Below are 19,202 nucleotides of genomic sequence, written 5' to 3' on the forward strand. Positions count from 1 at the left end.
CGACGGGGACGGGGGCGGCGACGGGGACGGGGGCGGGCCCGGGGCGGCGACGGAGACGACGGCGGCGACGGGAACGGGGGCGGCGACGGAGACGAGGGCGGCGACGGGGACGGGGGCGGCGACGGGGACGGGGGCGGCGACGGCGACGGAGACGACGGAAACAGAGGATGAATGAAAATTTCGTAAGTCGAGTATATATAGAAGGCACCTTTAGTACCGGTTGGAGCCACCAACCGGTACTAAAGGCCTGTTTTGGCCAGGCCAAGCGGCGGGAAGCGACCCCCTTTAGTACCGGGTGGTGGCACAAACCGGGACTAAAGGACCCCCCTTTAGTACCGGTTTGTGCCACGACCCGGTACTAAAGGGGTCGCGCTGCCACCCCAAAGTTTAGTCCCACCTTGCCGGGCGAAGGGCAGCCGCACTGGTTTATAAACCCAGCCACAGCTACCACTCCGAACTCCTCTATATAGCTAGCAGGCTTGTGGGCCTAAACTCTGCGCGCTGCCCTGTGAGTCTGCTGGGCCTTTAAGGCCTGTAATTACACACCTGTGGCCTATCAGGCCCACAGGGCAGCGCCCCAATTTTTTTATAGTTTTTTTATTTTCTGCTTTATTTTCTTCTATTAATTTTTGCGTAGTTTTTTGTATAGTTTTTTCTTTTCTGTTATATTTATTTTCTTCTATTTATTTGTGAGTACTTTTTCATCTAGTTTGCCAAAATTCAACATTTTCAGAGTTCATTTTCTAGTGATTTTCAATTTCACGGTCATTTTGTAAACGATTGAAAAATAGCAAATATTTTTTTTTCTTTTCTGCTTTATTTTTTCTTCTATTTATTACTGAGTAGTTTTTTCTTTTCTGCTATATTTATTTTCTTCTATTTATTTTTGAGTAGTTTTTTTATATAGTTTGTTCTTTTCAGCTATAGTTTTTCTTTCTTTTCTGCTATTTTTTCTGTTAGTGCCCGTAGTTTTCAAATTTGAATAGTTTAAATTTTGAATTATTTGAAATTAGTGTGAATTTGTTTGCACATAAAATTTCTTCGCGTTTCAAATGCCAAAACACATAACTATCCTAACTATTACAGAGATTCCCCTCTCGGTGCGAAATACAGAAGAAAGTGATGATAGCTAGTGAAGCCGATCACATCCCAGATCTTTGGGTGTGAAACTTTTTCTTCGCGTGTGTCCCTTTGCGCCGTAACCATGGAAAATCTTCATCATTTAACGGGATGCTTGGGTCAATATTCACTGTGAATGGAGCAATTTCATCAAACTTTTCATAATCTTCTGACTTGTCTGCCTTGTCATCCACTCCCACGATGTTTCTCTTCCCAGAAAGAACTATGTGCCGCTTTGGCTCATCATACGATGCATTCGCTTCCTTATCTTTTCTTTTTCTTGGCTTGGTAGACATGTCCTTCACATAGAAAACCTGTGCCACATCATTGGCTAGGACGAATGGTTCGTCTGCATACGCAAGATTGTTGAGATCCACTGTTGTCATTCCGTACTGCGGGTCTTCCGTTACCCCGCCTCATGTCATATTGACCCATTTGCACCGAAACAAAGGGACCTTTAAACCACGTCGATAGTCAAGTTCCCATATGTCCTGTATATAACCATAATATGTTTCCTTTCCCGTCTTGGTTTCTGCATCAAAGAGGACACCACTGTTTTGGTTGGTGCTCTTCTTATCTTGGGTGATCGTGTAAAATGTATTACCATTTATCTCGTACCCTTTGAAAGTCATTATATTCGAAGATGGTAACTGGGACAGCAAGTACAGGTCATCTTCAATAGAGGTGTCATGCATGGTACATGTCTGCAACCAGCTGGCGAAACTCCTGGTTTGTTCACGTGTAATCCAGTCATCAGACCGCTCCGGGTGTTTGGAGCGTATCAAATTCTTGTGTTCATCCATATACGGAGCCACCAAGGCGGAATTCGGTAGAACTATGTAGTGTGCTTCAGTGAGAGAATGTCCGTCCATACATATTATTTGTTCCCCTCCTAGCGTGCCTTTTCCATCCAGTCTGCCCTTATGCCGCGATTCAGGAACACCAATCGGCTTAAGGTCAGGAGTAAAGTCAATACAAAACTCAATGACCTCCTCATTTTGATGGCCCTTGGAGATGCTTCCTTCTAGCCTAGCACGGTTATGAACATATTTCTTTAAGAATCCCATGAACCTCTCAAAGGGGAACATATTGTGTAGAAATACAGGACCCAAAACATTAATCTCTTCGCATAGGTGAACTAGGACGTGCGTCATGATGTTGAAGAAGGATGGTGGGAAAACCAACTCAAAACTGACAAGACATTGCACCAAATCATTCTGTAACCTTGGTATGATTTCTGGATCGATTACCTTCTGAGAGATTGCATTGAGGAATGCACATAGCTTCACAATGGCTAATCGAACGTTTTCTGGTAGAAGCCCCCTCAATGCAACCAGAAGTAGTTGCATCATAATCACGTGGTAGTCATGAGACTTTAGGTTCTGGAACTTTTTCTCTGCCATGTTTATTATTCCCTTTATATTCGATGAGAAGCCAGACGGTACCTTAATACTGAGCAGGCATTCAAAGAAGATTTCCTTCTCTTCTTTGGTAAGAGCGTAGCTTGCATGACCCTGATGTATGCCGTCTTCTCCGTGCATACGTTGCTGGTCCTCCCGTGCCTCAGGTGTATCTTTTGTCTTCCCATACACGCCCAAGAAGCCAAGCAGGGTCACGCAAAGATTCTTCGTCACGTGCATCACGTCGATTGCGGAGCGGACCTCTAGGTCTTTCCAATATGGCAGGACCCAAAATATAGACCTCTAGGTCTTTCCAATATGGCAGGTCCCAAAATATAGATTTCTTCTTCCACATGGGTGCGCGTCCGTCAGCGTCCTTTGGAACAGGTTGTCCGCCAGGACCCTTTCCAAATATCACCTTCAAATCCTTGACCATATCATGTACATCAGCACCAGTACGGTGGCGAGGCTTCGTACGGTGATCCGCCTCACCTTTGAAATGCTTGCCTTTCTTTCTTATGGGATGCCTGCTCGGAAGAAATCGACGATGTCCCAGGTACACATTCTTCTTACAACTATTCAAATATATACTGTCGGTATCATCCAAACAGTGCGTGCATCCGTGGTATCCCTTGTTTGTCTGTCCTGAAAGGTTACTGAGAGCAGGCCAATCATTGATGGTCACGAACAGCAATGCCTTTAGGTCAAATTCTTCCTGTTTGTGCTCATCCCATGCACGTACACCTGTTCCATTCCACAGTTGTAAGAGTTCTTAAACTAATGGTCTTAGGTACACATCAATGTCGTTGCCGGGTTGTTTAGGGCCTTGGATGAGCACTGGCATCATAATGAACTTCCGCTTCATGCACAACCAAGGAGGAAGGTTATACAAACATAGAGTCACATGCCAGGTGCTATGGTTGCTGCTCTGCTCCCCAAAAGGATTAATGCCATCTGCGCTTAGACCAAACCATACGCTCCTTGCGTCATCTGCAAACTCCTTCCCGTACTTTCTTTCGATTTTTCTCCATTGCGACCCGTCAGCGGGTACTCTCAACTTTCCGTCTTTCTTACGGTCTTCTCTGTGCCATCGCATCGCCTTGGCATGCTCTTTGTGTTTGAACAAACGTTTCAACCGTGGTATTATAGGAGAATACCACATCACCTTGGCAGGAATCTTCTTCCTAGGGCGCTCGCCCTCGACATCACCATGCTCATCGCGGCTGATCTTATAGCGCAATGCACCACATACCGGGCAAGCGTTCAAATCCTCGTACTCACCGCGGTAGAGGATGCAATCATTAGGGCATGCATGTATCTTCTGCACCTCTAACCCTAGAGGGCAGACAGCCTTCTTTGCTTCATACGTACTCTCGGGTAATTCGTTGTCCTTTGGAAGCATATCCTTTATCATTACCAGCAACTTTCCAAATCCCTTGTCAGATACACCATTCTCTCCCTTCCATTGCAACAATTCCAATGTGGTGCCCAGCTTTTTCTTGTCACCTACGCAATTCGGGTACAACAATTTTTTGTGATCCTCTAACATGCGCTGTAACTTCTTCTTCTCCAAATCACTTGCGCAGTTTCTCTTTGCATCGGCAATGGCCCGACCTAGATCATCAACGTGCTCATCTGATGCCTCTTCTTCAGCTTCTTCCCGCATTGCCGGCTCAGCTTCTTCCCGCATTACTGGCTCAGCTTCTTCCCCCATTGTTGTATCATCGTATTCAGGGAACCCATGGCCAGGATAGCTGTTGTCGTCCTCTTCTTCTTCATTGTCTTCCATCATAACCCCTCTTTCTCCGTGCTTGGTCCAAACATTATAGTGGGGCATGAAACCGGACTCAAACAGGTGGACGTGAATGGTTCTTGACATAGAGTAATTGCGATCATTCTTACAGCCAGCACATGGACAAGGCATAAAACCATCCACCTGCTTGTTTGCCTCAGCCGCAAGCAGAAAAGTATGCACACCCTCAACAAACTGGGGAGAGCATCGGTCATCGTACATCCATTGCCGGCTCATCTTCATCACACAACACCGAATAGACCAAATTAATACAAGTTCATACATAAAGTTCATACAACACTTAAATGCAACAAACAAATAACTCTCTAGCTAAAGCATTTAAATGCAACAACAAATGCAATCAAGATCGCAACTAAGGTAACAATTGATCCAACAGCATAATGATACCAAGCCTCACTATTGATGGCATATTTTCTAATCTTTCTAATCTTCAAGCGCATTTTCTCCATCTTGATCTTGTGATCATCGACGACATCGGCAACATGCAACTCCAATTCCATCTTCTCCCCCTCAATTCTTTTCAATTTTTCTTTCAAGTACTCGTTTTCTCTTTCAACTAAATTTAACCTCTCGACAATAGGGTCGGTTGGAATTTCCGGTTCACATACCTCCTAGATAAAAATATCTATGTCAACTTGATGGGCATAATTACTTGTCATAAACACGAAATGCAACAAATAGTTTTAAAAGAGAATATACCACATACGAATCATAACAAGAACGAGGGCCGACGGGGACGGATATCAAAACCATGGCACTATGTATAACAAACAACGTACGGGTAAGATAATTATTATACGAGTAACTATATATACAAATCACACAAACATCATTTTTTTATATAAAATTTCATGAACAAGAGGCTCACCACAAGGTGGTGCGGGCGACGGGACGGTGCGGGCGATCGACGGTGGTTACGACAGAGATTTAGAAGGCACTAAGTAAACCACACCTACATATGCAAACTAAGTGTTATTTTGACCTCAAATTGCATATAAATCAAATACTACCACATATAATTCCTCCCAAATTACTAAAACCCACAATTAATCACTATATAAACCAATGCAAGATCTAATCTAGCAATGAGAGATGAAAGGACAAAGTTGCTAACCTTGGTGATCATTTGAATGGATGAGGGCCTACAAATCTTGACAAATTTGGGGCAAATTTTGTGATGAACTCGAGAGGAAGAAGGGAAGAACAAAAGAGAGGGAGAGGGGAAAGGGGGAAGAACAGAGTGCGGGTGGACGAAGGATTTATATAGGACGACCTTTAGTACCGGTTCGTGCCACGAACCGGTACTAAAGGTGCTGGAAGGGCCCCACTCTGACAACATCCTGCCACCACTCTCATTAGTACCGGTTCGTGGCACGAACCGGTGCTAAAGGTTTGCCACGAACCGGTACTAAAGAGCTCCTACCGGCTAGCCGTTGGAACCGGCACTAATGGACACATTAGTGCCGGTTCTGTTACAAACCGGGACTAATGTGTCTCACATTTGACCCTTTTTCTACTAGTGAAAGGGCGCTTTGACAGCCATGGAACAATTGAAGGATGGCTTCAAAAATGAACGCACCAACGAGGAAACTAAGAAGGCTGCTTTGTTGATGCGGGCTGAAGATGCCGAAGCAGCTCTTAAATCGGTGGCGGAAGAGCTGACTGGGCTGAAACATCAAGCGAATGCCATGACTTCTGCAATTTTTGGCAATTACTTTGTAATAGCCTGTTCTGAAGTACCTTCAACTCTGTCGGTTTAACATTAAATTTTGAAACCATTGCAGGTAATCGCATTGCTCATCTTGGCGCAGATATGTGGATGAAGTTGAAGGCAGCTTACACGTTGATTGAGCAACTGTATACTGGTGCACAACGAGTCATCTGTGCAGCTTCGTACAACTAACCGGCACCAAGCTTAATCAAGGATACTTTGGCCAGGCTATCATTGACTCCTGCTCAGATAGAGGAGTTGAAGCGATCTGCTGCCAGGGCTGGTGCTTTGTTAGCACTAACTCGTGCCAAATCATGGATAGCTGACCTGGATCCAGTTGATATTTCCAAGGGCTATCCGGATGAACAAGAAAACGGATCATCATTTGATAATGAAGCCCTCAAAGCCCTGACCAAGGAGATGCGTCCAGTAGCAAGTCAATTGGCTGAAGAGGTGAACTTGACTGCTCATCGGTCCTTCTATGATGCCAACAATCATCGAGTTGACACTAATGTGAAAGAAGTGCACAATCTTATTCCGCACATTCATAAGAACACTTATGCCCCTGACGTTGAACCGTCAAATCTTATAAGTGAAGAGGCTGTCTTTCAAGCTCTAACCCGGATTGACTGGACCACCATTGACTTCCAGCCACTGGGTGGGGAGGAGGAGGTTGAACCGACACCTGAGGATCCATCAACTTCACGGCAACCTGGCGATGAGTCTTAATTCGGCAATCGGGTTATTTTCACAAACTTTGTTCTGTGTAAGAACAATCATTATCTTGGGCCTCAAAGCGCCTTGTAATAGGCTAGTTAAAATACTTTGATCTGCGGCACTAATACATGACTTTGTTTGACCCGCCATGATATTTGCTGTGCTTGATTATACACTTTGATAATTTCATGCGATCCTGATGTCTGCATAAAAAGAATTGTCCGGGCGGTTTACCACCGGACGGGTCACAATGCCCAATACAAAGCCAGGTTAATTACCAAGGCTGAATCAAAATATGAAATAAATCATACCTGTGATATTAAATCACTTAGTTGGTTTACCAACTTGGATTTGTAGTAAGGGTGAGAACCCAAATCTGGATTATTGATAACTCTCACCATGCAGTGCTGGTGTATATGCTAAACCATACCGGGTTGTGATAAATGCCGGATGATCATGCCGGCAACATGTAGTCAAAGCCAGTCCGAGTTATCAAACACCGGTTTGATAATAAATATGGTCTGACAACTTGTAGCTGAAAGCCAAGCCGGGTTAACAAACACTGGGTTATTATGATGACTGAAAAGCCATACCGGGTCAATAGACGCCGGTTCAACATAGACTTTATCAAAGGTTAAAAACTTGGCAATAAACAAATAAAAACCATCTAGTCGAGGCTTTTCAAGGGCCGCCAGGCCCAAATTCGAGGCTTTTCATGGGCTGCCAGGCCGCTAAGTTAAACCATTTTGCAAAGCCTTTTAAGATGGACCTCCAACTAACCAATCGTCGTTTTAACTTTGACAAGTTCAGGGTCTTATATGAGATTGACTTGTCAAACATTCAGTGGGTCATGCCAGGATTACCTGGATAGGAGTGACTTACTTGATGAAGGCAGGTTAACCCGGGGTTTTAGGTGAATACACCAGGCTTCCAAGCCGTGCTTGATAGCATATTACAAGGGTTCTTTCAAACTCTTTGTTGCAGTGCACAAAGAGCCCCCAAGTAATTTTTGTGAGCTGTGCTCAATGGGTGCCTATGTTTGAGCTGTGCATAGCATCCAGACTCTCTTTGGCCCCTTGGGTGTGAAGCTCCCAAGCTGTATTGTGGCATGATAGCCGGTTTAACAGGTAGTACTCCACTTTGTTAGCTGAAGCCCCCATGTAACCAAAAGATATTTGAGGAAAACAGCAGAGGCCCTGCTTATAGCAAGGATGCCAGTTTATTATATTGATCATAATATGTACATTGTCAAAATATGTACATAAGAGAAGCCTATGGCTCAAGTGTAGTAAGGCCGAAGGAGAGCTATGTTCCACAGCCGCCGAGTCTCCTCTCAGAACTGCGTGAGTCGTCTCAGATGTCAATGAGGTAGTATGATCCGTTGTGTAGATTCTTGTTGACCACAAAGGGCCCTTCCCAAGGTGGGGATAACTTGTGCATATCAGTCTGATCCTGGATGAGACGGAGCACCAAGTCGCCTTCTTGAAAGGTTCTTGTTTTAACCCGGAGGCTGTGATAGCGCCGCAGGTCTTGCTGATAAACCGCCGAACGAGCCAAAGCCATGTCCCGCTTATCATCTAACAGGTCCAACGCCTCCTGGCATGCTTGCTCATTGTCCGCTTCAACATAATTAGCAACCCGGGGCGAATCATGATGGATATCACTTGGGAGGACCGCCTCTGCCCCGTAAACCATGAAGAAGGGTGTGTAACCCGTTGATCTATCGGGGGTGGTGTTGATGCTCCATAACACAGAAGGTAATTCTTCCACCCAACAACCCAGCGTTCACTTTAAAGGAACCATGAGCCAGGCTTGATACCCTTCAAAATTTCTTGATTAGCTCTCTCAGCTTGACCATTAGACTGGGGGTGAGCCACGGATGCTATATCAAGCCGGATGTGCTCTCTCTGACAGAAGTCCTCCATCTCACCTTTAGAAAGGTTTGTGCCATTATCCGTGATGATGCTGTGTGGAAAGCCAAAACGGAAGATGATCTTTTTGATAAATTGAACCACCGTAGCTGCATCACACTTACTTACGGGTTCCGCTTCAACCCATTTAGTGAACTTGTCAACCGCCACCAACAGGTGGGTCTTTTTATCCTTGGATCGCTTAAAAGGTCCCACCATATCAAGCCCCCAAGTAGTAAATGGCCAAGTGATGGGAATCATCCGTAGCTCTTGAGCCGGAACATGAGCTCGGCGTGAAAATTTCTGACAAGCATCACACCACTTCACCAGATCCTCCGCATCAGCATGAGCTGTCAACCAATAAAATCCATGACGAAAAGCTTTAGCCACCAGGGACTTTGAACCGGCTTGGTGACCACAATCCCCTTCATGGATCTCACGTAGAATCTCTTGGCCTTCTTCAGGAGAAACACAATGCTGGAATATGCCTAAAACACTGCAGCGGTGTAACTCGCCATTGTGAATAACCATGGACTTGGATCGCCAGACTATCTGTCTGGCTAGAACCTAATCATCTGGTAGCTCGCCCCGGTTCATATATGCCAAATATGGAACCGTCCAATCTGGAATTACATGTAAAGCAGCTACCAATTGGGCCTCCGGATCAGGAACAGCTAAATCCTCCTCTGTAGGCAACTTAACAGACGGGTTATGCAAGATATATAAAAACGTATTGGGTGGTACCGGTTTACGCTGAGATCCCAGCCGGCTTAAAGCATCTGCTGCTTCGTTTCTGCGCTGGTCAATGTGCTCAACCTGATAACCTTTAAAGTGACCCGCCAAAATATTCACCTCGCGTTTGTAAGCCCCCATGAGTGGATCCTTAGAATCCCAAGTGCCAGAAACTTGCTGGGCCACTAGATCAGAATCTCCAAAGCATCATACCCAGCTTAAATTCATTTCCTTGGCCACACAGAGACCATGGAGAAATGCCTCTTACTCAGCTGCATTGTTAGTACAAGGAAACATTAAGCGGAGAACATAACGAATTTTATCACCTCGAGGGGAAGTAAGGACAACTCCAGCCCCTGAGCCCTCCAATTGCCTGGATCCATCAAAGTGAATAGTCCAGTACATGCTACTCGGTTTGTCCTCTAGCGCCTGTAACTCGGTCCAATCATTGATGAAGTCAATAAGCGCCTGAGATTTGATGGCTATCCGAGGCATATACTTCAACCCATGTGGACCAAGCTCAATTGCCCACTTTGCAACCCGGCCAGTTGCTTCTCGGTTCTGAATTATATCACCCAAAGGAGCAGAACTGACCACTCTGATGGGATGACCTTGAAAGTATTGTTTGAGCTTCCGACTCACCATAAAAACCCCATATACCAGCTTCTGCCAATGCGGATATCGTTGCTTCGACTCGATAAGCACTTCACTGATATAGTAAACCGGCCGTTGAACCGGATATTCCTTCCTAGCCTCCTTGCGCTCAACCACAATTGCGACACTGACAGCACGGGCATTAGCAGCCACGTACAATAACAAGGGCTCCTTGTCAACCGGGCAGCAAGGACCGGCAGTTCAGCCAACTGCCGCTTCAAGTACTCAAATGTCGCATCAGCTGCGTCACTCCAGACAAAAGTGTATGTTTTCTTCAACATCTGATATAAAGGAATCGCCTTCTCTCCCAAGCGGCTAATAAACCAGCTTAGGGCTGCAATTCGACCCGCCAGGTGTTGAACATCATTAATACATGCTGGTTTAGCCAAAGATGTAATCTCCTTGATCTTTTCCGGATTAGCTTCAATGCCTCTGTTGGACACCAGAAAGCCTAAAAGCTTGCCTGTCGGTACACAAAAACACACTTGTACGGATTAAGCATCATCTTATAAACCCGAAGATTGTCAAAGGTTTCCTTGAGATCATCTATCAATGTCTCCTTCTTCCTGGATTTTACTACAATGTCATCCACATATGCATGAACATTGCGCCCAATCTGAGTGTGAAGACAATTCTGCACACAGTGCTGATAAGTTGCTTGGGCACTCTTGAGCCCAAAGGGCATAGAAACATAGCAGAAGGCTCCAAAGGGAGTAATGAAGGTTGTCTTCTCCTAGTACTTAACTGCCATTTTGATCTGATGATAACCAGAATAAGCATCCAAGAAACTCAAACGCTCACAATCCGTCGTCGCATCAATGATCTGATCAATACGCGGGAGAGCAAAAGGATCTGCTGGACAAGCCTTGTTCAAATCTGTGTAGTCCACACACATGTGCCAAGTGCCGTTTTTCTTAAGGACCAACACCGGATTAGCCATCCACTCAGGGTGAAACACTTCGATGATAAAACCGGCAGCCAACAGCCGGGCTACCTCCTCACCGATTGCCTTGCGTCTTTCCTCATTAAAACGGCGAAGAAACTGCTTGACAGGTTTAAACTTGGGATCAATATTGAGAGTGTGCTTAGCGAGTTCCCTCGGTACACCTGACATGTCAGAAGGCTTCCATGCAAAAATGTCCCGGTTCTCACGGATGAACTCGATGAGCGTGCTTTCCTATTTTGGATCGAGATTGGTGCTGATGCTAAACTGCTTGGATGAATCGCCAGGAACAAAATCAACAAGTTTAGTCTCATCAGCCGGTTTGAACTTCAGGGTCGGGTCATGCTCAGTGGTGGGCTTCTTCAGAGGGGTCATGTCTGCCGGATCAACGTTGTCTTTATAGAACTTCAGCTCCTCTGTAGCACAAAACGACTCAGCATATGCCGCATCACCTTCCTCGCAATCCAAAGCGATCTTTCGACTTCCATGTACTATGATGGTCCCCTTATGACCCAGCATTTTAAGCTGTAAGTAATTATAGTAGGGCCTCTCCATGAACTTCGCGTAAGCCGGCCATCTAAACAGTGCGTGATATGGGCTCTGGATTTTCACCACCTCAAAGGTCAATGTTTTAGACCTGGAATCGTGCTCATCTCCAAAAACAACCTCCAAAACGATCTTGCCAACAGGATATGCCGATTTACCTAGTACTACACCATGAAAAACAATGTTTGATGGTTTAAGACTCTTGTCTGTCAATCCCATGCGACAGAAGGTTTCATAATACAGGATGTTGATACTTCTCCCTCCATCCAGCAGTACCTTGGTAAATTTATAACCTCCCACCTGAGGTGCCACCACTAAAGCCAGATGACCCAGATTATCAACCCGGGGCGGATGATCCTCTCTAGTCCACACAATGGGCTGCTCGGACCACCGCAAGTAGCGTGGCACTGCCGGTTCAACAACATTAACTGCCCTCTCGTGAAGCTTCTGATCGTGCTTGCACAAGCTAGTAGTGAACACAGGATACTGCCTGCCATTCAACTGCTTTGGGTGACTCTGAAAACCTGATTGCTATTGATTCCCCTGATTATTCTGTTGGTTATTGCCACCTTGGTTGTTCTGGTTGCCCTGATTATTCTGAAATCTAGAGTTTGAACCGCCGCCGCCATGAAAACCTGGACCTGAACCGCCCGACGGACCCTGATCATACCGGAAGAGATTAGAGTTTTTGAACTCCTTCATAATGAAACAATCCTTCCAAAGGTGTGTTGCTGGAACCTCCTTGGTCCCGTGCTTTGGGCAGGGCTGGTTTAACAAACGCTCCAGATTCAGCCCTCCACCGTGTTGGGGCGGTTTACCCTTATGATGCTGCATATTAGTGTTAGCCACAAAATCTGAATTATCTGCTTTGCGCTTACCATTATTCCCATGGCTCCCCTGGTTGTGATGCTGTCGCTTTGCACCATTGTTCTTCTTTCCCTTCTCCGGTTTCTCCTCATCAGAATCAGGATCCTTGGTATTATCAGAATCGGCATATTTTACCAAGGATGCCATAAGGGTTCCCATGTCATTGCGGTGGCGCTTGAGCCATCCCAACTTCATCTTTAGTGACTTAAACCAGCAATTACGCTCCAATTTTATGATTGCTTGGCCAGCGTTAATGTGGTCTGATGAGTGCAAGACTTTCGAAACCCGGCGCACCCAATGAGTTGTTGACTCGTTCTCTCCTTGAACACAAGCATCCAGATCCACAATGGACATAGGTTGTTTGCATGTATCCTTGAAATTTGCTATAAACCAAGCCTTCAATTGGTCCCATGACTCAATGGAGTTAGCTGGCAGGTTCTTCAACCAAGTACGGGTTGTCCCTTCCAACATCATCGTAAAGTATTTTGCACAGGCCGCTTCATCCACATCCAGCATCTCCATTGCCATCTCATAACTTTCAACCCACGCCTTAGGTGGCTGATCAGCGGTGTAATTAGGCACCTTACGTGGACCCTTGAAATCTTTGGGCATTCGCACATTACGGAGAGCCGGAATGAGACACAGTACTCCCTAGGAACTGAAGGCAAGCCCGGTGCCTCGGTCTACTGACGTTGTTGGCTGAACCGGGGCGGGTTGATAACGACCCGCATACTGTGCTGCTAAAGCGGCCTCCCTTCGTGCTCTGTCATTATCCACCACATCCTGAGCATTTACCTCACTGCGCGCCGGATTGGGTCCTTGAGGGGCATTACGGCGCCGCACACTGCTGGACACCTCTAGTTCATCTATGTGCCTGCTATAGCTTTTGCTCAGACGGGGGGTCGTGTGAACCCTGTCTCGGCTGTATGAGTAAGCCTGCTGCTGCAGATAGCAGTCTGAAGAAGATCACTGGCCCGCCGTGTCTCAACTGCCGCAGGTGATTCACCCTCCATCGGAATAGCTGCCAGCCGGGATGCTGCTGCTATCATGTTATCCAAAGGGGTAGAGAAGTGACCCGACGGGGGTGTTGTGTACCGCGGCGGGTTGTCTGTTCGTCGGGGTGGACCCATCACCTGAGGTTGATCTGGCGCTCCAGTCCTTGGCACGATAGTCCGGTTTACGGCTGCCGGGTTGCTGGTTCCTGCCCCTGGCGTATTGAAGAGATTCATCGCATTGTAATCCGCCGGTAAGCGAGTGATGTCTCCTCCTCAATACTTCATTCGAGGCGTTATGATCCAGCAAAAGTCGATAATTCTCAGCATGAATCCTCTGCACCTGGGCATCTAAAGCGGCCCGTTCCTCTGCCATCCTGGTTTCCTTAGCCGCCAAGTCCTCCTTGGCCTGAGTTATCTGATCCCGTAGTTTAGTGACCTCTGCGTTATGCCGGTCTTGAGTCTCCGGGGTAACTGCTATGGCCAATAACATCGTCCAGGCATCCAACAAACCGGACAGAACTTGACTCGGCCGGTGCGTGGGGCCTCCTGCCCCTACTGCTGGTCCGGAACCCAATGCCACCGCAATAGAATTTTGCAAGGTTGGCTGTGTACCGACCATGAAGATTGTGACTAGGTTTGGCGGTTCAAGAAATTCCGGAATACTAGTGCCATCGGAATACCCTTTGAACACACCGTCATGAACTTGGTACAGGGACTCGGTTTCACCGGTGGATGACTCGTCATCGGAATAAACGGCCATCTCACCTTCGGATACCAGTTCAGATCCGATCCCACGGACACATCCTACGAACGCATGCTTCATGGCGGGCTGAACCCGGGTAGGACTTGCACGCTGAGCCGTTTCGACGAGGTCGGTGAAGGTGTCCGGCTCAGGGTCCGGTTCGCCGATCTTGCCAATGAAAACGTGAATTCCGCCAAAGGGGACCCGGTACCCGTACTCGATTGAGCCGGCCTCGGGGCCCCATCCTGCGTCATCGATGTAGAGCTTGCCGCGACGACTCTTGGTCATCCGGCCAACCACGTACCCTTTGAGTCCTTCAAAGCTGCCCTTCAAGAACTCGAAACCATCATGCGATAGCCCCACGGTGGGCACCAACTGTCGTGGAAATATCACCTCAGATGTCCTCATGAAAGGACTTAGTCGTGGAGCCATCACGACGGGTTAGCTTGAAGGGGTTAAACCGGACAAAGGATATGAGAGTTTTATACTAGTTCGGCCCCTTACGATGAAGGTAAAATCCTACGTTTAGTTGTGATGGAATTATTGGGGTTTCGATTGTTGGGGGACGTAGCAGAAATTCAAAATTTTCCTACGTGTCACCAAGATCTATCTATGGAGAAACCAGCAATGAGGGGAAGAAGAGTGCATCTACATACCCTTGTAGATCGCCAAGCGGAAGCGTTCAAGAGAACGGGGTTGAAGGAGTCGTACTCGTCGTGATCCAAATCACCGAAGATCCTAGTGCCGAACGGACAGCACCTCCGCGTTCAATACACGTACAGCCCGGTGACGTCTCCCATGCCTTGATCCAGCAAGGAGAGAGGGAGAGGTTGAGGAAGACTCCATCCAGCAGTAGCACAACGGCGTAGTGGTGGTGGAGGAGCGTGGCAATCCTGCAGGGCTTCGCCAAGCACCGCGGGAGAGGAGGAGTAAGAGAGGTAGGGTTGCGCCAATAGAGGGAGAAACTCGTGTGTTGGCAGCCCTCAAGACCTCAACTATATATAGGGGAGAGGGAGGGGGTGCGCCCCCTCTAGGGTTTCCACCCCAAGGGGTGAGGCTGCCCCCAATCCCATCTAGGGTGGCGGCCAAGGGGGGGAGAGGGGAAACTTGCCCCCAAAGTTAGGTGGGTGCGCCCCCTCCCCCAACCCTAGGCGCCTTGGGACCTTGTGGGGGGCGCAACAGCCCACCTGGGGCTGGTACCCTCCCACACTTGGCCCATGCAGCCCACCGGGGCCGGTGGCCCCACTTGGTGAACCCCCGGGACCCTCCCGGTGGTCCCGGTACGTTACCGATAAAACCCGAAACCTTTCCGCTGACCAAAACAGGACTTCCCATATATAAATCTTTACCTCCGGACCATTCCGGAACTCCTCGTGACGTCCGGGATCTCATCCGGGACTCTGAACAACATTCGCTAACCACATACAAACTTCCTTTATAACCCTAGCGTCATCGAACTTTAAGTGTGTAGACCCTATGGGTTCGGGAATCATGTAGACATGATCGAGACGTTCTCCGGTCAATAACCAATAGCGGGATCTGGATACCCATGTTGGCTCCCACATGTTCCACGATTATCTCATCGGATGAACCATGATGTTAAGGACTCAATCGATCCCGTATACAATTCCCTTTGTCTAACGGTATTGTACTTGCCCGAGATTCGATCGTCGGTATACCGATACCTTGTTCAATCTCGTTACCGGCAAGTCTCTTTAGTCGTTCTGTAACACATCATCCCGTGATCAACCCCTTGGTCACATTGTGCACATTATGATGATGTCCTACCGAGTGGGCCCAGAGATACCTCTCCGTTAACCGGAGTGACAAATCCCAGTCTCGATTCGTGCCAACCCAATAGACACTTTCGGAGATACCTGTAGTGCACCTTTATAGCCACCCAGTTACGTTGTGACGTTTGGTACACCCAAAGCATTCCTATGGTATCCGGGAGTTACACAATCTCATGGTCTAAGGAAATGATACTTGACATAAGAAAAGCTTTAGCATACGAACTACGATCTTTGTGCTAGGCTTAGGATTGGGTCTTGTCCATCACATCATTCTCCTAATGATGTGATCCCGTTATCAACGACATCCAATGTCCATGGTCAGGAAACCGTAACCATCTATTGATCAACGAGCTAGTCAACTAGAGGCTTACTAGGGACATGGTGTTGTCTATGTACCCACACATGTATTTGAGTTTCCTATCAATACAATTATAGCATGGATAATAAACGATTATCATGAACAAGGAAATATAATAATAACTAATTTATTATTGCCTCTAGGGCATATTTCCAACAGTCTCCCACTTGCACTAGAGTCAATAATCTAGTGCACATCGCCATGTGATTAACACTCACACGTCACATTGCTATGTGACCAACATCCAAAGAGTTTACTAGTGTCATTAAACTAGTTCACATCATCATGTGATTAAGACTCAATGAGTTCTGGGGTTTGATCATGTTTTGCTTGTGAGAGAAGTTTTAGTCAACGGGTCTGCAACATTCAGATCGTATGTACTTCACAAATCTCTAGATCATATTGTAAATGCTACTTCCACGCTCCACTTGGAGCTATTCCAAATGGTTGCTCCACTATACGTATCCGGTTTGCTACTCAGAGTCATTCGGATAGGTGTTAAAGATTGCATCGTCGTAACCCTTTACGCCGAACTCTTTATCACCTCCATAATCGAGAAACAAATCCTTATTCCTCTAAGGATAATTTTGACCGCTATCTGGTGATCCACTCCTTGATCACCTTTGTACCCTCTTGCCAGACATGTGGCAAGGCACACATATGTACGGTACTTATCATAGCATATTGTAGAGCCTACGTCTAAAGCATAGGGGACGACCTTCGTCCTTTCTCTCTTTTCTGTCGTGGTCGAGCTTTAAGTCTTAACTTCGTACCTTACAACTCAGGACAAGAACTCCTTTGACTGATCCATCTTGAACACTTTCAAGATCATGTCAAGGTACGTGCTCATTTGAAAGTACCATTCAGCGTTTCTGATCTATCCTCATAGATCTTGATGCTCAATGTTCAAGTAGCTTAATCCAGGTCTTCCATTGAAAAACATTTTTCAAATAACCCTATATGCTTTACAGAAAAAATTCTACATCATTTCTGATCAACAATATGTCAACAACATATACTTATTAGAAATTCTATAGTGCTCCCACTCACTTCTTTGGAAATACAAGTTTCTCATAAACTTTATATAAACCCAAAATCTTTGATCATCTCATCAAAGCACACATTCCAACTCCGAGATGCTTACTCCAGTCCTTAGAACGATTGCTGGAGTTTTGCATACTTGTTAGCGTTCTTCGGGATTGCCAAACATTCTGGTTGTATCACATACAACCTTTCCTCAAGAAAATTGTCAAGGAAACAATGATTTTTGACATTCTATCTGCAAGATTTCATAAATAATGCAGTAACTGCTAATCCAATTCCAACAGACTCTTAGCATCGCTACAAGTGAGAAAGCCTCACCGTAGTCAACTCCTTGAACTTGTCGGAAAACATCTTAACGACATGTCGAGCTTTCTTAATGGTGATTCTTACCATCATTGTCTGTCTTTCTTTTAAAATCCATCTGTACCCAACGGCCTTACGACCATCAAGTATTTCTTCCAAAGTCATGGATCCTTTCTCGGATTTTATGGCCTCGAGCCATTCGTCGGAATCTGGGCCCACCATCGCTTCTCCATAGCTCGTAGGTTCATTGTTCTCTAGCAACATGACCTCTAAGACAGGATTGCGTACCACTCTGAAGTAGTACGCATCCTTGTCACCCTACGAGGTACGGTAGTGACTTGATCCGAAACTTCATGATCACTATCATAAGCTTCTACTTCAATTGGTGTAGGCGCCACAAGAACAACTTCCTGTGCCCTACTACATGCTAGTTGAAGTGACGGTTCAACAACCTCATCAAGTCTCCACCATCCTCCCACTCAATTCTTTCGAGAGAAACTTTTCCTCGAGAAAAGGACCCAATTCAAGAAACAATCCCTATTGCTTTCGGATCTGAATTAGGAGGTATACCCAATTGTTTTTGGGTGTCCTATGAAGATGCATTTTATCCGCTTTGGGTTCGAGCTCATCAACCTGAAACTTTTTCACATAAGCGTCGCAGCCCCAAACTTTTAAGAAACGACAACTTAGGTTTCTCCAAACCATAGTTCAAACGGTGTCGTCTCAACGGAATTACGTGGTGCCCTATTAAAGTGAGTGCGGTTGTCTCTAATGCTTAACCCATGAACGATAGTGGTAATTCCATAAGAGACATCATGGTACGCACCATATCCAATAGGATGCAACTATGATGTTCGGACACACCATCACATTATGGTGTTCCAGGCGGTGTTAATTGTGAAACAATTTCCACAATGTCTTAATTGCATGCCGAAGCTCGTAACTCAGATACTCATCTCTATGATCATATCGTAGACATTTTATCCTCTTGTCACGATGATCTTCAACTTCACTCTGAAATTACTTGAACCATTCCATAATTCAGACTTGTGTTACATCAAGTAAATATACTCAGTATCTACTTAAATCATCCGTGAAGTAAGAACATAACGATATTCACTGCATGCCTCAGCACTCATTGGACTGCACACATCAAAATGTATTACTTCCAACAAGTTGCTTTCTTGTTCCATTTTACTGAAAACGAGGCTTTCAGTCATGTTGCCCATGTGGTATGATTTGCATGTCTCAAGTGATTTAAAATCAAGTGAGTCCAAACGGTCCATTTGCATGGAGTTTCTTCATGCGTATACACCAATAGACATGGTTCGCATGTCTCAAACTTTTCAAAAACGAGTGAGTCCAAAGATCCATCAACATCGAGCTTCTTCATGCGTTTTATACCAATATGACTTACATGGCAGTGCCACAAGTAAGTGGTACTATCATTACTATCTTATATCTTTTGGCATCAAAATGTGTATCACTACGATCGAGATTCAATAAACCATTCCTTCAGGTGCAAGACCATTGAAGGTATTATTCAAATAAATAG

The sequence above is a fragment of the Triticum dicoccoides genome, chromosome 5B (genome assembly GCF_002162155.2).
Source record: "Triticum dicoccoides isolate Atlit2015 ecotype Zavitan chromosome 5B, WEW_v2.0, whole genome shotgun sequence".
Taxonomy (NCBI): domain Eukaryota; kingdom Viridiplantae; phylum Streptophyta; class Magnoliopsida; order Poales; family Poaceae; genus Triticum; species Triticum dicoccoides.